Source organism: Cydia splendana, unplaced genomic scaffold, assembly GCF_910591565.1.
Source record: "Cydia splendana unplaced genomic scaffold, ilCydSple1.2 scaffold_116_ctg1, whole genome shotgun sequence".
Taxonomy (NCBI): Eukaryota; Metazoa; Arthropoda; class Insecta; order Lepidoptera; family Tortricidae; genus Cydia; species Cydia splendana.
In genome coordinates, this window is record NW_026946841.1 from 62,453 (window position 1) to 85,796 (window position 23,344).

The 23,344-nt window shown below is 35.6% G+C and overlaps 1 long non-coding RNA gene across 1 annotated transcript; it reads left to right on the plus strand.

Moving 5' to 3' along the window:
* The first annotated feature begins 22,382 nt into the window (after positions 1 to 22,382).
* LOC134805464 (uncharacterized) lies at positions 22,383 to 22,859 on the plus strand. Its single transcript, XR_010146291.1, has 2 exons — positions 22,383 to 22,571; positions 22,682 to 22,859. It is a non-coding gene; the product is annotated as an uncharacterized LOC134805464 (long non-coding RNA).
* Positions 22,860 to 23,344: the final 485 nt, after the last annotated feature.

A 23,344-nucleotide genomic window follows, 5' to 3' on the forward strand; every position in this document is an offset into this window, starting at 1 on the left:
CCATGTGCTGTGTGGCGCAGGCGGGAACGGAATATGAGTGAAAACAACGTGTTAGGACTACGTCTCTTTAATCACTGTCTTACATGGAGTCGTGCATATGCTTAAACTATATCTATACTTAACTTACTAGCTACATACCACTACACGTGTGTGTATATCAAACTATTTGGTAAATTGTAATTGTATGTCATTAACCTTAATTAATTTTAAGATTTGTTGTACTACTAACATTAGAGTCTGGCTAGCCAAATTTTGTTGACAGATATTTCCTTGTTGTATCACCAATTGACTATGATTTGAAAAAAGTTAAAGTCTGCTGTCAATTTATGTCATTCATTCAAATTGTTCGCGGTTTATAAGGCGTTTATTTTACATAATATTAATAATCACTATACCGTGTGAGGTCCGGTCCGCAAACTATTATTTAAGCTCGTAAATAATTACGACAATGTGCGAAGTCGACGTGAAGCGTTGTATAACGAAAAACTGCAATGTTTACAAGTCGTATACAATTTAGTAGGCTGGTGCTCTATTAATATTTTGATACTTTAAGTAAGTACTAGTTCTAAAGTATGTAAAGAAACGGATAAACTAGAAGTTCTGGAAAATATCAATAAAATCTAAACATTGGAACGTAAACTTATGTGTTTGTCGTTGACTGTATTCTAAATAGTGGTAGAAATTATGTGAGCTGACTTTGAGTGCACATCAACGTATATTTAACTTATTTCCTTAGGTACCTTACGTGCGCATAGAAAATCTAAAAAAAATTGTAGTATCAAAACTATAATTCCTACTACACAAAGTGTGAACAGCCTACGATTTTTTGAATTTCCCGTCAAAAAATTGTGTAATATTTCAGTGGCCAGACTTTATAATATATGGATCTCTATAATTCGAATTAAATAAATAATTGAATTGAATAAACAATCCACCGCTCGAATGTGTGATGTTTGTGATAATAATTCTATAGTTACCTATAAGGTAGAAAATTTAATGTTTAACAATAAGAACCATCTGTCAATTGGATCAAAATTCTTTGCGTTGTCTTGTTTCTTGTCCCCAAAACAATGTGACGGAGTGGAGCCATTTGTATGGGACGAAATTTAGTTTTTGATTTACTCATGTTAATTATAATCTAGGTACAGCTAAAAAAGACTACATCCAAAAAACTCGACTTTTTATTTATTTGAGTAAAGACAAACAATCGTGACTAGACTATCGTGACGGAGTGGTCAGAAACAAGACAATGAAAAGATTTGTGACCCAATCACAAAAAAACGCTGTGTTTCCAACACAGCAGGAGCAGTCAAATTTTACCTAAAAACGCAAAGCGTGATGTAAAGCCGTATTTTAAGCTTAGTCCTTGGAGGAATGTGAGACTATGTTAGGAAGCAAAACAGACATGTGTTCCCTGCGTAGTTTACGAAAAACTGCAAAAAATTCGGTCTTATTTCAGTTTTTGCAGTTTTATCAAATTTTTTAAATGTACCTATTGTACCTATTTTTTAACATAAGTTGTATTTGGAACAATTTAAGTCTTCGCACAGTACCAGTCAATGCGGCCAATTCCGCCATACGGGAAATTCCGTCAAAGAGCGTTTTTATCTAAAACAGTACACAATTGGTATAATTTCCTCGCCAAAGCAGCGATTATTTTCAGCATTTCGTTTCAGCAATCACTGCTTTATCGAGGAAATTACCAATAGGGATATTTTACCAATACGAGTATTACTGCAATGTTCAGTCGCAAGAGTGCAGCACTAGTGCACATAGTAAACGATAGAGTAACTTACTTATATAGAATATATAGTATACTAGGCCTTAAACAGTTTTTTGACAAGTTTTCACTGTGTCATTGATGCATCAAGGCGCTTTGTTTACAGGTGGCCTACCGCGAAAATCCAAATTTCGTTATCTGTCTCTCTACCGATCGAATAGGCAGGAGCGATAGGTAGAGAGGCAGAAACCGAACTTTCGATTTTCGTGTTTCGCGGTAGGCCCTGTGATTGTGCTAGTGATGCCCTCTACGCAGAGTTTTGCGTAATATTCTCTATTGTATTGTGTACTGTTTTAGAAAATAACGCTTGTTGACGGAATTTCTCGTATGACGGAATTGGACGCATTAATTGACCTTATGTCAAAACGTTCTCAGAATATGAAGCTGCCGAAAAGGTGTTTTTTTCTACTTCACATTGAAATTTTGAATTATGCTTATGTATTATTATGTATTTTCAGCCAAATATTGGCACACGGTTATACTATGAGATAAAGAAATGAATGTTTAATGAATGTTTGTTTGTAAAATAAATGTTTTCATTCATTCATTCAAAGTGTAATAAATAAATTAATTAAAACAAATTTATTATCTTTCATTTACTTAAGTTCAATAAAAAATCACCTACATGTAAAGAGCTATAGAAGTTCTGTTGTTATAGTGAAAAAATTAAATAGGGGATATTACTGCAATGTTCTGCCGCCAGAGTGCAGCACTACCGACTCAGTAAATTCATAGACTAACTTATACATACTGTGCCTTAAACTGTTCTTTGACAAGTTTTCACAGACAATAATAAAATATGACATTGATGCATCAAGGCGGTTTGTTAACAAGGGCCTACCGGTAAACGCGAAAATCGAAATTTAGTTATCTGCCTCTTTATCGCTCGAATATGCAAGAGTGATAGAGAGATTAGATAACGAAATTTCGATTTTCATGATTCGCGGTAGGCCATGTGTCAATGTGGTTTGTTTACTGTATGTGCCACAAAGGTGCCACCTACGCAGAGCTTTGCCTAATATTCCCTATTACTACAATTTTTTCACTATAACAAGAATGTATTGTTTATGGCTTTGACGAAACCCCTACAAAAACGGTACCATCGCTGAGAGCGCAATCTAGGCTTCCCCGATAGCAGCGGAGCGCTGTTATAGTTTTTTTTGCATTAGAAAGAACTTGAAAGAAGGTAAGCGATCTTGACATGTCTTTTAATTGAAAAACGCTTTTTAAAAATCAATAACTATTACTTATGAAAGCAGAAGAATATATGAAATGATCGTATTAGATTCATAATTGTTACACATTTATAACTTATTATTAAAATGTGTTTTTCAATTAAGAGACACGTAAAGATTGTTTACCTTATTTCTAATACTAAAAAAACCGAACTATAGAGATGAACCATTTTTAAAATGCGCGCCCCTCACCAGACCTTACGTCATTAATTCAGTATGAAATCAAGATTCAGTTTGTAGTTGGCCGATTCTGATTTAGCAGTTTGTTTTGGTTTTGATGTTGTTTTGTGGTTCTTGAGCGAGCGTGACGGCAGCTCACGCTGATTGGTCCGTTTCCGAGATCTCCGAAATATATAATTATATATAAATAAACAAGAATTGCTCGTTTAAAGAGATAATTTAAATAGATAGATTTAGATTTAGATTTAGATTTAGATATTTATTCTCATAATATTAAATTACATTATAAATTATGCTAGACTAATCTACACGAATTTATATTATGATCGTCATTCATATTTAGTAAAAATACAATTCCCATTAAAATATGTCCTACACAATTTCATTGATATAATAATAAAATTTAATACTTCTACAACAATAATAATAAGACGAAAAATAAATAAAGAGAATAATAATAATGTCAACAATAGATCAATAGGTAGGTATGTCATTTACATTTAAAAAAACCATTAAAATAAATAATAAAATTGGTAACCATTGCAATACTAATTAAAAGATCCATTCAAAATTTCATCGACAGAATAATAACACTTGTCAACAAGAAAAGCCTTTAACTTGCGCTTAAATACTTTGCAGTCGGAGATCTGTTTATACTCTATCGGCAGTTTATTAAAAAGATGAACTGCCTGGTAGCTTGCCGAATGTTGTACAACTTTGAATTTAGGCACTAAACTATTTTTAAGGTCTTTTCTTCTTGTTGCAAGCCTTTTACAGCTCTGTCGTATTCGCATTCAGTGACCTCCAAATTTTTGACTAGACCTGATAGCAGAACTAAAATATAAAGGCAAGGCACAGTCAAGATCTTAAGCTTTCTAAACTTTCTTACAAGAGTGTCAGTCGGTGCACGATGCCGCCCTTGAAAAAATATCTTTTTTGCAGCATCATCTTGCTGAGGCCCGCGAGGAAATAGCCGAGTTGACCCAACGCAAGGAGAACGACTGGGCTCATACTTTATCATTGTCTCGGGAGTTGTCACCATTTCCCGCCTCGTATCGTTCTACTAGTATAGGCGCCATAGAAAAAATAAATAAGTTAAAGCCCAAACCATTTTTAAAGATTGTGAAAAAAAAAAGGTTTATATCACAGATTAGAAATAATATAAGAATATGTAAAATAAGTAAAAAATATATTACCCTGAAAAAGGAATCGTTAGAATTAAGGACAAAAATACAAAACCAGGAAATCGAGCTGGAGGCCCTGACTGTACAACTGGACTCTGCAAATGAACAAATATACGAATTATCGACCGCTGCAGCAGAACTCACGCAGTTGAGTCAACAAAACCGCGAACTAACTGAGTGGGTATTGGAAAACCAACTGGACATAGAAGAGAGTAATAAAAAGGACATGCATCCTAATAAAGTTGACAAATTCACACAAGTGGAGTTGGTGGAGTTGACAGAATTGAGTGGCCTTTCCACCTGCTCAAATGAACGCACGGCAGCATGTGTCGAGTTAACAAAGAATGATAAAGTCAATACGACCAAACGTCGTCGTCGCCCGAGGCGCCGCCGACCAAAACCTTGCCGCGCTAGCGCCGGCGTTCACGAGGACGTGAGCTCCGATATCCATTTATTGGCATCACCATCTGAGGGTTCCGAGGTTCCCGAGTATGATGATTCTACAGATACCTCTATAATGTCACCGCCACCTGATTCCACGCCGCTCAACCTGTACACGGACTCACGGCTGCCTGAAAACGAAGATACATTCCGGTCGGTGCCTTCTAAAAGCGATAAGTTGAATATCCAGATTCCTACTTCCTCATACATTCAACAGGAATCTCAAAATGAAGCCATTGCACCCACCGAGCTTTCTAGGAAAGATACCCGGACAAGGACTGTTATATATTCAGACCAAATTGGTGCTGGTCTTGGTGCATTGTTAAATTATAGACTAAGTCATAATATAATAAACAATTGTCATCATAATGTAAACTTGGATCAAATATGTGAAATGATTTTAAAAGATAAGTTTGATACGGGAACTACTCTCGTAATTCTATTGGGTAATAGTCATCGAGTAAATAGAACAGGTGTAGCTAAATTAATTCAGACATTAAATATTATTGAAAATTGTGGCATAGGTAAAATAATTCTATGCGCTCTGCCATACTCCCGGTTTTTACCATACGAATATAATTATAAGATTTCTCAGATAAATTCACTTATGTACAATGCGATTTGCCTTAGTAAAAATTATCATTTTTTTGACATAAATAAAATCAAAGAAGAATTCAATGTTTCTGGTGAGTTTTACGTGACAAAAAAAAGTAAAATACTATTGACTGAGCTACTTGCTTACAATTTAGAGCCACACTGTCTCAATCAAAAAATTATGTCTCAGAATACTATTAGCACCACAACTACCTCACAAACCCACCCAAATAAATCAAATTTAAACTAAAATGTAGGACAATGGAAAAGCCCACGAACATTAATCTTGTGCACCAAAATATTCGAGGGTTTTCCAGCAAGGAAGTAGAAATAGGTTTATTCTTAGATAGCTCTGACATACATGTGATGTGCATTACGGAACATTGGCTGAAAGATACGCAGTTGACTTTTAATTTTATTAATTTTGACTTAATTAGTTATTTTACTAGGAAAAACGCCATTCATGGAGGATCTCTTATTATTGTAAAATCTGACATAAAATCTAAAGAACGTAAGGACATAACTAAATTATCTGTTGAGCAAGTAGTTGAAATCTCCTGTGTCGAATTAGTGCAGTACGTAATTATTTGTGCTTATAGACCACCATCGGGAAATTACAGTATATTTGAATCGGCAATGGAGAACGCGTTAAATGTAGCTTCTAAATGTAGAAAACATATTATAGTATGTGGGGACTTCAATGTCGACTTGTTGGATCCGACGGGATTAAGCGTTAGGTTAGTGAGTCTATTTCACTCATTAAGTAATGTGTTCCTTGAGCCAACGCGAGTCTCAACAACTAGTGCAACATGTCTAGACAATATATTTTGCAACTGTAACTATCTCAACAAAAAACTTCTTAATTGTTTTAATTCAGACCACTGCGGGCAAATGATTACGATCCAAAGTACAGTTGAAAATACAAGACAGTCAATAACATATAGACCCATAACAGATAGTAAACTAGATAAATTTAAAAATGTTATTCTAAGTATTTTACCATCATTATCCCTTTCCCACAACGACTGTAACGAACGAAGCATACCGACTTCTCTTGGATGTAATAATTGAAAATTTTAATGGAATATTTAAGCTAAAAACAACTTCGGGACGCAAAACTAAGAAGTTTAGTGATTGGGCTACTGCGGGTATACGCAAAAGTAGAGATAGGCTTTATGAGCTATATGGCATGAGAGAATATAATAAAAACGATAATTTCATCGAGTATGTTAAATCGTATTCACGTATCTTTAAAAAAGTTTGTACTGCCGCAAAATCAAATTATATTAAATCGCAGCTGTTAAGATCGGATAATAAAACCAAGATGACTTGGAAAATCATTAATAGTGAAAGTGGTAAATGTAAGGGAAAAAAATGTGAGTTTAACCTTCTTAGCAACGGTAAAGTCATAAATTCAGATTTTGCAGTGGCAACGACATTTGAAGAGTTCTTCTCAAATATAGCAAGTAACACTACTAAGGCTCTTAAGTCATCATCTGCGCAGGCTGAAGCTCTGATGTGCTCAAGTGTTAAGGAGTGTAATAATATCTTCGATTTTAATACCGTTGACCCATTTACATTAATCAAACATTTTAAAACAATTAAGAAAAAAAGTACCGAAGACTTGTGGGGAACATCTGTGAAAATTCTTGGTAACGTAATAGATGTAATTTCTCCTTATTTAACATATATTTTTAATGCTTGTGTGAAACAGGGAGTGTTTCCAGACTTAATGAAAATTAGCAAAGTTGTACCTTTATACAAATCAGGCGAAAGAAACAACGTAACAAACTTTCGCCCTATATCAATTCTGCCCGCATTGAGTAAAGTTTTTGAAAAAATTATGCTGGAACAGTTACAGAGTTATTTTAAAGCCAATAATCTATTTCACTGCCTACAGTTTGGATTCAGGAAGGGATGTTCTACAACTGATGCTGCTTCAGAACTTATTAAATATATTTATAGCATATGGGAGGATTCTTGCGACGCAATAGGCATATTTTGCGACCTTTCAAAGGCGTTTGACTGCGTTGAACATTGTACTCTTCTATTAAAACTGAAGCACTACGGGTTGTCTGCAAATGCGTTAAAATTAATTTCATCGTATCTTAGTTATAGGTCTCAAACAGTAGTCATAAATAGAACACAATCTAGCGGAGCGCCTGTCAAATTAGGAGTGCCTCAAGGCTCTATTTTAGGGCCTTTTCTTTTTTTAGTTTATATTAATGATTTGCCCTCTATTGTCGAAAACTTTTGCAAAATTGTTCTATTTGCAGACGACACATCTTTAATTTTTAAAGTGAATAGAAATACAATTGATTACGATAGCATCAATGATATTCTTTCGAAAGTTTTAAACTGGTTTACAAAGAACAACCTGCTACTTAATCCCCAAAAAACCAAGTGTATGCGATTCACATTACCTAATGTTAAGCTTGACAACAACATAAATGTTCATTTGAATGGAGACCGCTTGGAGTTAGTAGATAAAACCATCGTTTTAGGTTTAACTTTGGACACTAATTTGCAGTGGAGTCCTCACATATCGTCACTAGCTAACAAATTAAGTTCTGCAGCTTTTGCAGTTAGGAAAATAAGGCAGTTGACTGACGTAGAGACGGCACGTTTAGTATATTTCAGCCAATTTCATAGTTTAATGGCATATGGAATTTTACTGTGGGGTAAGGCAGCAGATATACAAACAATATTTGTTCTACAGTAAACTCGATTGGCCGTGTGGAATGCGTGCGCTACTTAGGCGTGGATATCGATCAGCATTTCTCCTTTAAACATCATATAGCAACTCTTTCTAATCGTGTAAGGAAGCTGACGTATGTAATGCGCCTGCTCCGCAACTCTGCTGATCAGCGGGTCCTAACACTAGTGTATGTGACTTTGTGTCAGTCTATCCTGGGATACTGTATATCGGTCTGGGGTGGGGCAGGTATTACAGCGATGCTTAGCATAGAAAGGGCACAAAGGTCAGTATTAAAGAAGCCCTTCCAATTCCCAACAAACCAACTGCTGTCCGAAACTAACACCCTCTCAGTCCGCCAGTTGTTTATCCTTAAGGTAGCCACGATAATGCATCGAAACACATTAAATTCGCCCGGTTTCGCATCGTACCGCAGTAAAAGGATCTTCCGCGTCCCTCAAAATAAGACGAGAACGCCTTATGCAAGACGCTTCCCACAATTCCTCCACCCGTTTATTTATAACCACATATCAAAACGCTTCAATGTAAAAGATATGACAGTCAAAGAATTTCAGACCATTGTTCGTATGTGGTTAATCTCTCTCTCATACCAGGCAACAGAAGATACATTGAAACCTTTGCAGTAAGCACAACATCTCTTTTTCACGTACACACTCACACACACAAACACACTCACACTCACACACACACTACCACGCTCGCACAGCTTATACCATAAGTTTATAATAATAAGTTAATAACATAGATTGTTTGTTAGCTTTTAAAAATAGTTTAATTTATATTAGCTGTTTTATATTTGTAAATTCGCTTTTTATCTGTATTTTTTTCGCATCATCTTATTGATAAATCTACTGGAATTTCCTAGAGTCCTCACGACACAGGCTTGACCTAGTGTGAGGGCTACTGCTAACCAAATTGTAATATTTTATGTGAAACTGTTTTGTTAAGCCTATGTGTCATCTATACCTGGTAACGAAATAAAATTTTTGTATTATTTTTGTATTTGTATTTTGTAAAAAAGAGCCATCCGGTTTATTTACAAGATGGGGTCTCGAGAATCATTAAGAGATCGATTTAAAGAAATAAATATCTTAACAGCAGCATCTCAATATATATATGTTGTGTTTATGTGTAATTCTTGTAAGTTTATTGTTTATTGTTGTGTATTGCTATGTGTGTACCTAAATCACATGAAATAAATAATTTTGAAATTTGAAATTTGAATATATTTACGAGTGTATTGTTTATGCTCTAAAGCACATAGATTCGTTTAAGAAAATGAGTAGTTCTAGACATAAGCATAAAATTGCAATGCACAAGTTTCGTGTGCGTAAAATATATAAATCTTTTTTGGGGCAATGTATATTATTCTATAACAAATTGCCCAAAGAGGTGCTTAATTTGCCAATGCTCACTTTAAAAAAATATTTAAAAACATACATATTTTATATACATACATATTTTATATACTTACTCTGACGTTATGGTAGTAAGTTTTAAGTTGTGTAATGCTTATAATCTCAAAACCTGATTAATAATATGCAGATACGCGATCATAGTCAAGTTGAAGTAACGAAGTAGACTTGTTACGTAATTTATAACTCTGCGGGTAACTTTTTACAAGAGTCATGTTACGATTATGTACAGTGCAGTTACTACTGCACTGTACATAAGATGTTATTTTTATTTTTGTGTAGTATCAATGTTTAGCGAAGTTGAATACAATGGATACGATTTGGATAAATATTTAATGAATCCGTTAGCAATTACAAAACAAACAAGTACTGTACGTGTACCATTAAAGGCAAGTACGTTTATTGTCGTTAAAGGAACAATTTTATTTAACTGATTTTAAATTTTAGTGGTTTTAAATTTTAATATGCCCATATTGTGAAGAGACATGCAGAAGTTCTCGGTTGTTATGCAGATCTAGTTGAAATACGTACTGTCGTTAAATGAAAGTGTTTACATACATGTGCATCCTATATTTGAGTTTCGAATACCGAACCTAATCTATTAAATAGTAGGTATATTTAGTATGAGCTAAATGATCCAATAGCAAGTCATGCTTGATAACCGCCTCTGGTTAGTTTTGAAATGAATGAAGAGTGTCTTAAGTGATTACTATGTACCTTAAGTGCCGTGTAACGACAATTACGTGGTTTGGTAACAACAATTAAACTTTCAATATTGATTTGGCTATTATGTATGTGTACCATGTAGGTAATATAACCGGGTCTAATGTTTAGTTACCTATGTAGGTGGGTAAAAGTATAGTTAGCATGTAGTTAGTCACCAATGTCACCATGTATGTGGTGTACTATAGTCAGACTCTGATGGTTCTAGATATCATGTAGGTGGTATCATATAACCGGGTCTAATGTTTAGTTACCTATGTATGTAGGTAAAAGTGTAGTTAGCATGTAGTTAGTCACCATGTATGTGGTGTACTATAGTCAGACATTAATGGTTCTAGATATCATGTAGGTGGTATCATATAACCGGGTCTAATGTTTATTGTTTAGTTACCTATGTATGTAGGTAAAAGTGTAGTTAGTCACCATGTATGTGGTGTACTATAGTCCGACATTAATGGTTCTAGATATCATGTAGGTGGTATCATATAACCGGGTCTAATGTTTAGTTATATATGTAGGTGGGTAAAGGTGTAGTTAGCATGTAGTTAGTCACCATGTATGTGGTGTACTAATAGTCAGACTCTTAGGGTTCTAGATATCATGTAGGTGGTATCATATAACCGGGTCTAATGTTTACAGCCATGTAGATGTGCTGTTTATGAGTGCGGCCATGTAGTGTGCTGCTAGAGTCTACAACAGCCATGTAGATGTGCTGTTTGTGAGTGTAGCCATGTAGTGTGCTACCAGAGAATTTAATACGAGTTTGAGTCTAATACGAGTTTGAGTCTAATACTATTTTGAGTCTAATACGATTTTGAGTCTAATACGATATTGAGTCTAATACGATTTTGAGTCTAATACGATTTTGAGTCTAATACGAGTTTGAGTCTAATACGATTTTGAGTCTAATACGATTTTGAGTCTAATACGATTTTGAGTCTAATACGATTTTGAGTCTAATACGATTTTGAGTCTAATACGATTTTGAGTCTAATACGATTTTGAGGTTCATACGGTTTTGAGTTTAATACGATTTTGAGTTTAATTAATACGATTTTGAGTTTAATACGATTTTGAGTTTAATTAATACGATTTTGAGTTCAATACGATTTTGAGTTCAATACGATTTTGAGTTCAATACGATTTTGAGTTCAATACGATTTTGAGTTTAATACGATTTTGAGTTTAATACGATTTTGAGTTTAATACGATTTTGAGTTTAATACGATTTTGAGTTTAATACGATTTTGAGTTTAATACGATTTTGAGTTTAATACGATTTTGAGTTTGAGCTTAATACGATTTTGAGTTTGAGCTTAATATGAGTTTGAGTTTAATACGAGTATATAGTACGAATTGTCTGAATAGTCTAGAGCTGGTTATGAATGTGGCCATGTAGTGCGCTGCTAGAGTCTACAGCCATGTAGGTGTGCTGTTTATGAGTGCGGCCATGTAGTGTGCTGCCAGAGATCTTAAAGAGTTTAAAAATTTAAAGAGTTTATCTTGAGTTTAAAGAGTTAAAGAGTTTATTTTGGGTTTAAAGAGTTTATTTTGAGTTTAAAGAGTTTAGTGTTTATTTTCAGTTAAAAGTGTTTATTTTCAGTTTAAAGAGTTTATTTTGAGTTTAAAGAGTTTATTTTGAGTTTAAAGAGTTTATTTTGAGTTTAAAGAGTTTATTTTGAGTTTAAAGAGTTTATTTTGAGTTTAAAGAGTTTATTTTGAGTTTGAAGAGTTTATTTTGAGTTTAAAGAGTTTATTTTGAGTTTAAAGAGTTTATTTTGAGTTTAAAGAGTTTATTTTGAGTTTAAAGAGTTTATTTTGAGTTTAAAGAGTTTATTTTGAGGGTAAATAATTTGAGTTTAAAGAGTTTATTTTGAGTTTAAAGAGTTTATTTTGAGTTTAAAGAGTTTATTTTGAGTTTAAAGAGTTTATTTTGAGTTTAAAGAGTTTATTTTGAGTGTAAATAATTTGAGTTTAAAGAGTTTATTATGAGTTTAAATAAGTGTAGGGTGAGAAGAAAGTTTAACAACCAATCATGCAGCGCACTGAAATTTAATTACAGGGTAAAATGGATTCCAATATTGACACCCCGAGATCACCTAGACTGCCGTCACGAGCAAGACTGATGCAGAGTCGCGGTAGACGCTGGAGGTTAGCGACGGTGAATCTACCACAGAGGACGCTGTGGACTGCGACAGCCGAGCGTGAGAACAGCCTGAATACAGATGTCGTCACCACAGCAGGCGCTGACGACGAGGGCCTCTCTCAGATGACCCGCACGAAGAAGGACCGCGGGAGTCAAGGCGACGCTCAAGAAGGACCTACAGTAGAGGACGTCATCAAGCATGTAACTAGTATTGTAATTAAAAAAAAAATGTTTGATTTCAGAGAGAAAATATTAGATAATTGCAACTGTTAATTACAAACCTGATTAAGCCATTAATGTAATTACGTAGCTTCCCCAAAACATTATACCCATAAACAGTTCTTACATTTACCATAAAAGGTCTAAAAATTTGATTATTGATGTCAGTTATTATGGCTCATACTGTGGTAGTTGTCTCTTTCTTCTTATTCTGATATATCAGGCTAAATTGTATTGCTCGTGCCATGTTTGTTATAAGTATGTTACAGTACTAAAATCAATGCAATGAAATTTGGGCTTATTCTATAAGTACGTGCCGATAATAATGTCTGTAATCCTGCGTGTAATAAGCTAAAATAACTAATCGTATGGGGTTGACAGTGTGGACGATGTATTTCGTGAACGTTAACATGATCAGTAGTTTAAGTAGGTATTTAAATAGGTATCCCTTTTTATGTAATAGTAATACTAGTCTGAAGAATGAATACCGTTTACATCTGCAATACCGGATACCATGAGTAAATTAAATAATTTGAAGTTTACCTCTACTAGAGTTGCTGTAATTCTTTGTATTATTTTATTGTATTCTGGTGTACAATGAAGAGTATTGGTATTGTATAAACAGACTAGTCTAACTATAATAGGATTGAAAAGGCATCGGGCAACACGGCCGAGTGTGATATTATTGTTGATCGTGCACCGGAGGTAGCACGCAGTCGGATGGCCGAGTGTGATATTTCATAAGATTTCAAGAATAAATTATAATTATTTTGGGTGCGTTATGTTAAACTTATGGCATTCAGTGGGTAGTGATTAGAAATGTGATTTGTGTTTACCCGAATATTTGTTAATTAATATGTCGGTAGTCGCGAAAATGACCCTACTCTCCTACCCGCCAATTCAAATGATGAAAAAGTATAAATGTAACTTACCATGAGATGGAAGGGGCATTCTCGCTTTGGCGCTTGAACCGGTAACATTGAGTAGGAAGGCTTACTGCTTGTTAAGTTAAGAATGTCGAAAGTGTTGAAGTAGGAACTTAGAGTAAAATAAAGGCAATTGATTGTACGAAGGACTTTGATTCATCACATTAAGTAGGTACTTTCCTTTCATCATTTCCAAATTGTAATGTATTTATTCTTATTTGCGATTTTCTTGACATTCCTTTTAATTAAATTTATTGTAACTGTGCATGTTTAACATAAAATATAGACATTGACGATGCAAAAGCGATCCAACAGATCCTACTTGAATAAACTGATTTTTATCTTTTATCTTTATCTTATCTTTAAAATGCTCCCTGCATGATTCCCATTGTGGTATTCTGACTATAATTCGGATAGCTCTTTTCTGCATCAAGAAAGCACTTTGCGTATTATATTGATAACTGTTGCCCCACAATTTAATACTATATCATAATTTAGATTCTATGAGGGCATAGTAGACCACCTTAAGTTGTTCAACCTTCGCTTCCTCCCGTAAGCTTCTCAAAGCAAAACAACCTGAACTAATTGAATTATTCAACTCCTGTAATTGCGGTTTCCAATTAAGATTGGAGTTAATCAAAACTCCCAAGAATTTAATCTACTTCTACTTGTTCAACTTGTGCCCGCCAAGACCCGTCCAGCTTTGAAAAGCTCGTTCTGGTTGGGTGCGTCGAAGGGAGAAGGAGTAGAGGCAGGGCTCCAACTCGGTGGTCTGATGCCATACGCGACGCTACGGGCGTCAACATCCAGGGGTCAATACAGCTGGCCCAAGACAAGGGGGTTTGGAGAGCGGTGGTGAAGAACTGCACTCCTGATGGTCACGACCCTCAGCCTTGAGGAACCGACTAAGAAGAGAAGACTTGTTCAACTATTTCTCCATTTATATTTAAAAGTAAGGAATCGGTGCATGTATAATAGGACTAGTATTAAATAAAATCGATTTAGTTTTGCTACTGTTTAAGGTGAGATTGTTAACTGTGAACCATATAGAAAATGCATTGAGGGCGCTATTAAGTACGTCATTAAGTTTAGCTATGCTATCAGCGGACACTACAGCGTTGGTGTCATCAGCAAATAATACCAGCTTCAAATTCGGAATAGAGTCGTTCATATAATTAATTAAGTCGTTAACAAATAATATAAAAAATATAGGACCCAAAATGGAGCCTTGCGGCACACCTCGTCTTATATCAATCATACGTGATTTATGAACTGTCTCGCAATTATTCTCAATGTGTTTCAACTCTACAAACTGTTTCCTGTTTCTTAAGTACGATTGATATAATTTAAGAACGTTTCCTCTCACACCATAGTGTTCTAATTTACTCAATAAGATACAATGGTCAACAGTATCGAAGGCCGCACTTAAGTCCAAAAATACACTTGCTACCTTTTCCCCAGTGTTGAGTTGTAGTACCGTATCTTTAATTAGCTCATCAATAGCTTCACTCGTCCCAACACTCTTACGGTACCCGAACTGCCTTGTGTTTAATATTTGATATCTGTTGATATGATCTAACAATCTGTCTTTTAGCAATTTTTCGAACACTTTAGACAGTGTAGGTAACAATGAAATGGGTCTGTAGTTGTTAGGAATATTAGTTGATCCCTTTTTATGAATTGGCAGTACTCTAGCTATTTTTAGTTGATCAGGAAATGTACACAATTCAAAACATAAATTATAAAAATTAGCTAATGGCTCTGCTAATAGGTCAATATTGTCCTGAATAATCCGAATCGGTATGCCGTCATAACCTACAGATGACTTAGACTCCATCATCCTAACCAGGCGATATATCTCCTGAGGAGTAACTAAGGTATTGGTCATCTCATAAGTTACCCGAGCCACATGTTGATGGAGAAACTTTATCTCTGTTTTTTGGTCCGCTACACTTCCACTAGAATGATCAAATATTTTACAAAAAATATTACATAGCTCTTCTGGATCACTTACAATTTTATCTGTTTTTAATAACAAGTTGTTGGACGAAATGGATGGAGCTTTATTTCTATGCTGATTCACTATTTTCCAAATAGCTTTACTAGAATTTTTTGCATTATCGATTTGCTTCTGTACAGCATTTTTTTTGGCATTTCGGATTACCTGCCTGTATAGCTTTCCATATTCTGTACGATATGTAGCTATTGAGTTGTCAAGGTGTTCCTTATCAATGAACGTTAGAAACCGTTTCATTTTGCTGGAAGTTTTTATGCCCTTCGTTATCCACTTACATTTCGTGTTTACTTTTGAGACTTTTAGTGTTTTCTTAAAGCTACTTTTAAAACAGTTCATAAAATTGTTAATGCCTACATTGTTCCAATTTTCATTCAATAGCTTACATCTAAATTTATTGTTATTGATGGCATTGTAACACCTTCGTTCTCTTCGAATTAATAATTGTGGCTGCTTTTTCGCAGAACACGAAGAATTTGTTTCAATTCTACAGAGTAGTCCAGCATGTCCATCAGCTAGACCGTTGTGATCTACATCTATACTTGATACCGAGGACTCTGGCAAATTCGTAAACACATTATCAATGCACGATTCAGAGTTATTTCGCAAGAAGGTGGAAGCCGTTACTAGAGGTCTAAAGTTATAACACTTTAACAATGTTATTAAGGCAGTACTTCGACTATCATTTAAATGCAAATTTATATTAAAATCACCACAGATTAAACACTTTTTGTGGAAAAAGTGGTTTAGCATTATTTCTAGTTTTTCCATAAATGTTTCAAAATTGGACTCACGAGGACTGCGATAGCAACATATTACACAAATATTAGTTTCACAGTCTCGAATATCACATATTTCGAATGACTCCATTGAATACAATTTGTTACATATTGATAACTCTTCAATTTTTCTATCCTCACGAGCTAAAATTAAACTACCGCCCCTTTTTTATTGGTTCTTACGTTATAAGTAGCTAGATAGTAATCAGGAAAATTAAGAAGCGGCGCTGTAATCTTGGTTAAGAAGTGTTCACTGACACAAACAAAATGCTGTACTATAGGTAAGCTAGTCAAATATAATTCCAAGTCGAGTTTTTTATTGCTAATACCACACAAATTCTGATGATACACATTAATTAACACTTTATCTTTGTGTTCATTAGTTAAGCTAATTCTGTTTTCGGTTCTATCGAAAGGAGTCATTACTGATGCCTCGAAAAAACTGATTTTCGATAGGTATATTTTCTTCATTAGTCAAGTACGCGTGGGCTTGTCCCATAAATATTTTAAGACTAGAAAATACTGCTCTCATTCCAAATTTGATTAATCTACCCGAATAGTTCGAAAACATATCTAAAGTTAAGTCCCGATTCGTGTCGAACAGGAAGGCATAGTTGTTAGTTTGCATATCCATCGCAAGTAAACTATACCAAACATCTCTACCTTATAGTTATAAATAAGTGCCCCGCAAACATATGTTCGAAGACAGATAATTTTATTGGTATGTGTGATTTTCCTAAGCGACTCTCTAATACAATTTATTAAATTAATACTATTTTGAGACTCATTTATGTCTTTTTCGCCAATAAAGATTATACAGAAGTCATTCATGGTAAAACTCTTCAACTTGTTCTCTAAGTTCGTAAGTAGCTCTATAATGCCACAGTTTGGCGCAACATAATGACAGTATGTGGCATCTCTATCTAGGTTATATTCTATGGCATTCAAAATGCGACCGGTTGCTTGATTACTTACAATACATAATTGATTTTTAGGGTTATCGTTTTTGGAGGCCGCGACTAGTCGAGTGGCAGTGGTGTGTACCCGATGGGGCTTACTGGTTCCCTGTTGCGCATGCGTTAGACTCCCCTTCCGTCCCTGTTCCGGCGTCTGGCTGAAGTGATCCTCTTGTTCTTCTTCTCTATCTATGCTAGTTTGCCTTGACCGATGTTCTACTTTACTCGTATCCTGAGAATTTTCCGTTTCGCCTAAGAGTTTTGATTCGTCCGATTGGTCATTTAAACTTAAGGCTGGGTCCGGGCCGCCCGAAACGAGTGGCTTGTTTACTACAGGCACTTGTTTTCTGCATTTTGCCTGTGCTTTGGGTGTCCCCGTTGGTGATACTGGATGCTGTTCTCTTCAGCAGGCTCCGGTACAAATCACACTTCTTACGTGTCTCAATTAGGTCATCTTCTAGTTTGTATTTTTCACCTAGCAGCTTTTGGATTTCTGTATCTGCTCCCAGCAATTATTCCTTAAGATTCTCTATCTGTTTTTTTAAGTCCTCTACTATAAAATTTTGTACTTGTGAGTGTATGTTAGGCAAACTATGTGTATTAGTGTTTCCTGTCATATTCAATTCACTCTGAGAATGTTCATCCTCACATTTTTCGGCTTCCGTGTGTATATTTCGGCTTAACGACACGTCAGGACAACTTGTGTTTAGGGTGTTTTCCAAAACTGAAAGATCAACTTTCATCTTGGGATAAAGAATCAAAAGAATTCTGTACTGGTAGGTTATATTTTCTCCTTGTGGTGATATTTTCTGACGTAGGTTGAATATTCGTTTGTGAAGAATCTTGTACTTCGCTGTTATCTTCCGGCTCTAATACTTCTGTCTCGACCGGTGTAGCTATTTCTACAGTCTCTAGCTTACACCTCTCCTTTGCATTCTTTACGTTGACATTTGGCGTAGATGTTGAAGTACTAGATAGCCTTTTTTGTTGAGCTATAGTTTTGTATTCTTGGTCTTTTTAGGGTTCCGTACCCAAAGGGTAAAACGGGACCCTATTACTAAGACTCCGCTGTCCGTCCGTCCGTCCGTCCGTCTGTCCGTCCGTCCGTCCGTCTGTCACCAGGCTGTATCTCACGAACCGTGATAGCTAGACAGTTGAAATTTTCACAGATGATGTATTTCTGTTGCCGCTATAACAACAAATACTAAAAACAGAATAGAATAAAGATTTAAGTGGGGCTCCCATACAACAAACGTGATTTTTGAGCGAAGTTAAGCAACGTCGGGCGGGGTCAGTACTTGGATGGGTGACCGTTTTTTTTTGCCGTTTTTTTGCATTATGGTACGGAACCCTTCGTGCGCGAGTCCGACTCGCACTTGCCCGGTTTTTTCTTATTACAGTTCATACAAGTCCACTTAGATTTAGCAGACCTATCCATTAAGTTATAACGTTTCTCAGTATTGGTGCAGGTGAGACAGTATGTTTGTTTGCAACATGAACATTTCAGGTAGTGTTTAACTTGTATTATTTTTTTACACTTTTTGCAGGCAGGATTCGGCGCCATGATTGTGTTACAAATTGTTAAGTTTTAGATTTTTTTTTAATAAAAAAATTAAATAAAATAAAAAAACTTTTTCACCTGGGGATCGAACTTGAACTCAAACTGTTTGTTACATGCACATAGTAAAAAATAAAAATACAAAAAGTTATTCCGATCGTAGGAATCGAACTTGGTCGCACCGTTTCACAGCCGTAACATTTACTACAACGCCATGTATGCATAGACGCGCTGGACGAATTTTAGGACTGTAAGAATGTCTTTTACAAGTAGGTACACACGATGATATGCTGATATGGTAGGGGTCAAAGTTCAAAACAATTTAAATGTTGAAACGGTCACTTTTATATAATATTCTTATTTGCAATCACTTCGCAGTTTTTGTTGCATAAGTCACTGTATTACACTATTTTAACACGGTTGGTTGTCACTTAATCATAGTTTTGTTTGAAATTTAGTCTTAAAACAAACAATAACACGTCTGTAGTCATTTGTAAATTTACAACACTTCTTGGTCATATTGCACTTAGATAACACTTTCACAGTTTTTATGGATAGTTATTTACATGTTAGACTTATATTTATTTCATATTGTTAGAATTTACTATTTTTTAACAATAAAACATCGCGGAGCACTTGTTTTCGTGACAGCTAGCGCCATCTAGTTTGCGCTATACGACGTCTCACAGGCTTTAGCCTCTGGCTGCTTCAATTTGCGTAAATACCGCTCAAATTCAAACGCGTTATTAAAGTCTGATTTCATTAATCCATGGTATAATAATATACTCCGCCTGGTACTCCATTCCCGTCTTTTCTAGGTCACCTAACTGACACGGGCTTACGTCATCATGCGACAGCGCTATATGATAATATGCGATAGCGCTATATATAGCGGCCATGTTGTTGTGACGTAGCCCCGTGTCACTCTGGGAATGGAAGACCATGTTTTATTAGACTATGCATTAATCAAGATGATCATCTAGCTTTGAGTCAAGTTTGTCAAACACTTGGACTAGGGTGGCAACCAGCCAACACATATTAAATTTTTCAATTAAAAATGATCACTCTGATGAAACACTTACAAAAAGAACAATTTTGTCTAAAACGTTCCAAGTATTTGATCCCTTAGGTCTTTTAAGCCTGTGCACAGTCAAACCTAAAATATTAATTCAAACTTTGTGGAAAGAAGGCAAATCTTGGGACGAGCCAGTTTCGCCTGAAATACAGCGAATCTGGTCGTGATTTATTAAAAATTTGCATCACATTAAAAAACTCAGTATACCTAGATATGTATTGTGCGAGCCGCCCTCTACAATAGAACTACATTGCTTTTCTGACGCTGCAGAGACTGCATATGCAGCCTGCATTTATGTAAAAACCATTTCTAACTCGGGTGAACAACAAGTCCACCTGCTGTGTTCGAGGGACAGAATAGCTCCAATCCGGCGTACAAGTATACCAAGATTAGAATTAGCCGGGTGCTTGTTAGCAGCACAAACATATGCAGCCGTAGTAAGAGCATGGAGGCGTCCTGTCTCTCGCACTATATTTTGGACTGACTCTAGCTGTTGCCTGGCTTGGCTAACAACAGACATATCCCAACTTAAAACATTTGTAGCAAACAGAGTAGCCGCTATAGTCAGTCTCACTCCCGGAGCCACCTGGAGACATGTACCTACAAAAGAAAATCCAAGTGATCTTGCAACACGTGGTGTGGATCCACAGCATGTCTCTGGAAACGCTCTGTGGTGGAGGGGCCCCGAGTTTCTATTAAAGCCTGAAAATGAATGGCCAGAGCTAAATTCTGTAGAGCCGGAGCTCCTGCCTGAAATCAAGGTAACGTCTATGCTTACAAGCACAAACTATGCACCATCTGTCATAGACTTTAATAGATTTTCAAAATATAAAAGGCTACAACATACTGTGGCTTATGTGCGTCGTTTCATAAATAACTGTAAGCCTAGCTTGCCTAAACTAACCGGCTCACTATCGCCGCCGCCGCAAGAGCTTACAGACTCTTTACATACTTTAGTTAAAATTGCACAACAGCAGTCATTTGCTTCTGAGCTTGAAACGATGCGCAAAGGTCACAGGTTGAGTCCTAAATCACACATTATAACTCTGAACCCATTTTTGGACTCGCAAGGTCTCTTGCGAGTCGGGGGAAGGCTAGATGCTTCAGATTGTAGCTACGAACAGAAGCATCCTATGTTATTACGTGCTAAACACACACTAACCAAACTCATTTTTACACATGAACACATACGTCTCTTACATGCAGGGCCACAGCTATTGCTATGCTCAGTACGGGACTTGATATGGCCTGTCGGGGGCAGAAACCTCGCAAGGAGCACGGCCCACAATTGTGTCACTTGTAAAAGAATCGCTGGCCAAACTTTAAAAAATATAATGGGCAATTTACCAGCGCAGCGCAGAAAGGCTGATTTTCCATTCACGTCAACAGCTGTAGACTTAGCCGGTCCTTATTTAATAACAGATCGCCGTGGACGTGGATGTAAAATCACTAAATGTTATCTGTGTCTATTTATATGCTTAAGATATAAATGTGTTCATTTAGAAGCTGTGAGAGACTTGTCTAAAGACGCATTTGTGCTGGCACTCCGCAGATTTATCGCCAGGCGCGGCAAACCTGCGGAGCTGTTTTGTGATAATGGCAGAAACTTTGTAGCTGCAGCTAAAGAGATAAATGATTTTTTTAAGTTACATGAAAACGGTATATCAGATTTTGCAGCTAGTCAAGGTATAAAATTTAAATTCGCAGCATAATATTATTTAATACATACAAATTAAAAAATGTCTTGCAATAATTAATCTTATGTCAACAATTTATAAATAAATAAATAAAAAATAAAAATAATTTATTTCAGACAGTTGACAGTCCATATTTTAAATGAAATAAAATTAAAATTACAATTAAATTAAAGATAAAATATTAAAATTAACAAACAACTTACACATAATTAAAATACAGTTTAAATTTGAAATTACTATTAACATTCATAAATAACATTAGATTAAATTAAATTTTTCCATTCATGTCAAAACAAAATACGGTAATAACTTAGTACGAGTATCTCTTAATGATCGTCATGTTCTAAATAAAATACTAGGTACATATTACAATATACATAAATCAATAACTGAGAACATGTCAAATTTATACGATTCAATTTTCAATTTAAAATGTCAGGGCACGGACTAGTCTACTAGGACGAGCAATCGCCATATTGAGTAGCGTACCCCGGAAGAAAACATTATTTTTGTATTAAACTTAGATGGCGTTTGTCATTCAGCGGGCTGTAGGTTGTGTAGTGTATTCCGCAAGAGGTCGCTGCCACTAGAAGAGTTGTAGGCGTTGTAGTTGTTAGGTGTAGTTGGTGTAGTTCTTAGTTTTTCTTATACGAGCGGATAGATGGCGCAATAATTTGTATACTACCGCATCATTTGCGTTTCTATGTGTGAACAGCGCATCTGTACACGTGTCATTGTGTGAGTTAGTTGCTTTGCTTTGCAGTAAACATTCGATGTTTTAGATAAAAATGGTCTTCACTTCACAGCAAGATGTGTTATTGTTAATCGTGTAAACACTAGCAGAAGTAGTGACTGCAAATTTTATAGATTTCCAAAAGTAGTGTGGAAACAAGAACAGCGCAATAAATGGATAATTGCCGTAAGGACAAAAAAGTAAGTCACCTAACCTAACCTCTAAAATCATATTACCTTCCTTAAATACGCAATCATTTGATTTATGTTATAATCGTATGAAGTTTTAACGGTGAATTATTTTGTTACAGTCCCGATGGATCTCTATGGCACCCAATTTGCAGTGCTCACTTTATCGGTGGTAGAAAGGCTGATGAACAAGTCAGTCCCAGTTATGTTCCAAGGATATTTCCCCCGCAGTAAAAAACAAAACGGATTGACGAAAATGCGGCAATATCGAGGTTTCAACGTTATATGGAACGAAGAAACGCGAAAAAATAGAAGCAGTTAATGCTATTAATATAACTAATACAAGTGACTTTGAATTGCTGGAAAACAGTGTCAAGAATATTCTGCTCGTATGTTGAAGAAATAGCAGCTGGTACATCAAATTAGGTTTTTTGGCCAGACAAAAATGTTGTGCAGCAGACAATGCCAGAATGCTTCCGTCCGGAGTATAGTAACACTAGTCATTATTGATTGTACAGAGTTTCCTATAGAAGTACCATCAAGTGTTGATAATCGTGTGTATTGCTACTCACTCTATAAAAAGTGCTTATTAGTATTACTCCAAGAGGCTTCATTTCGTTCAAGTAAAAAGTAAGTGGTGAAAGAAAAAGTGTCTCCCAAATAACGGTAGTCAGGATTAGTCGACTACACTGTCGACTACTTAGAAAATGGGGATATTGTATTGGCTGATAAGGGATTTCCGGCAATAAAGAAGGTAATTGATGAAAGTGGAAAAGAAATTGCTA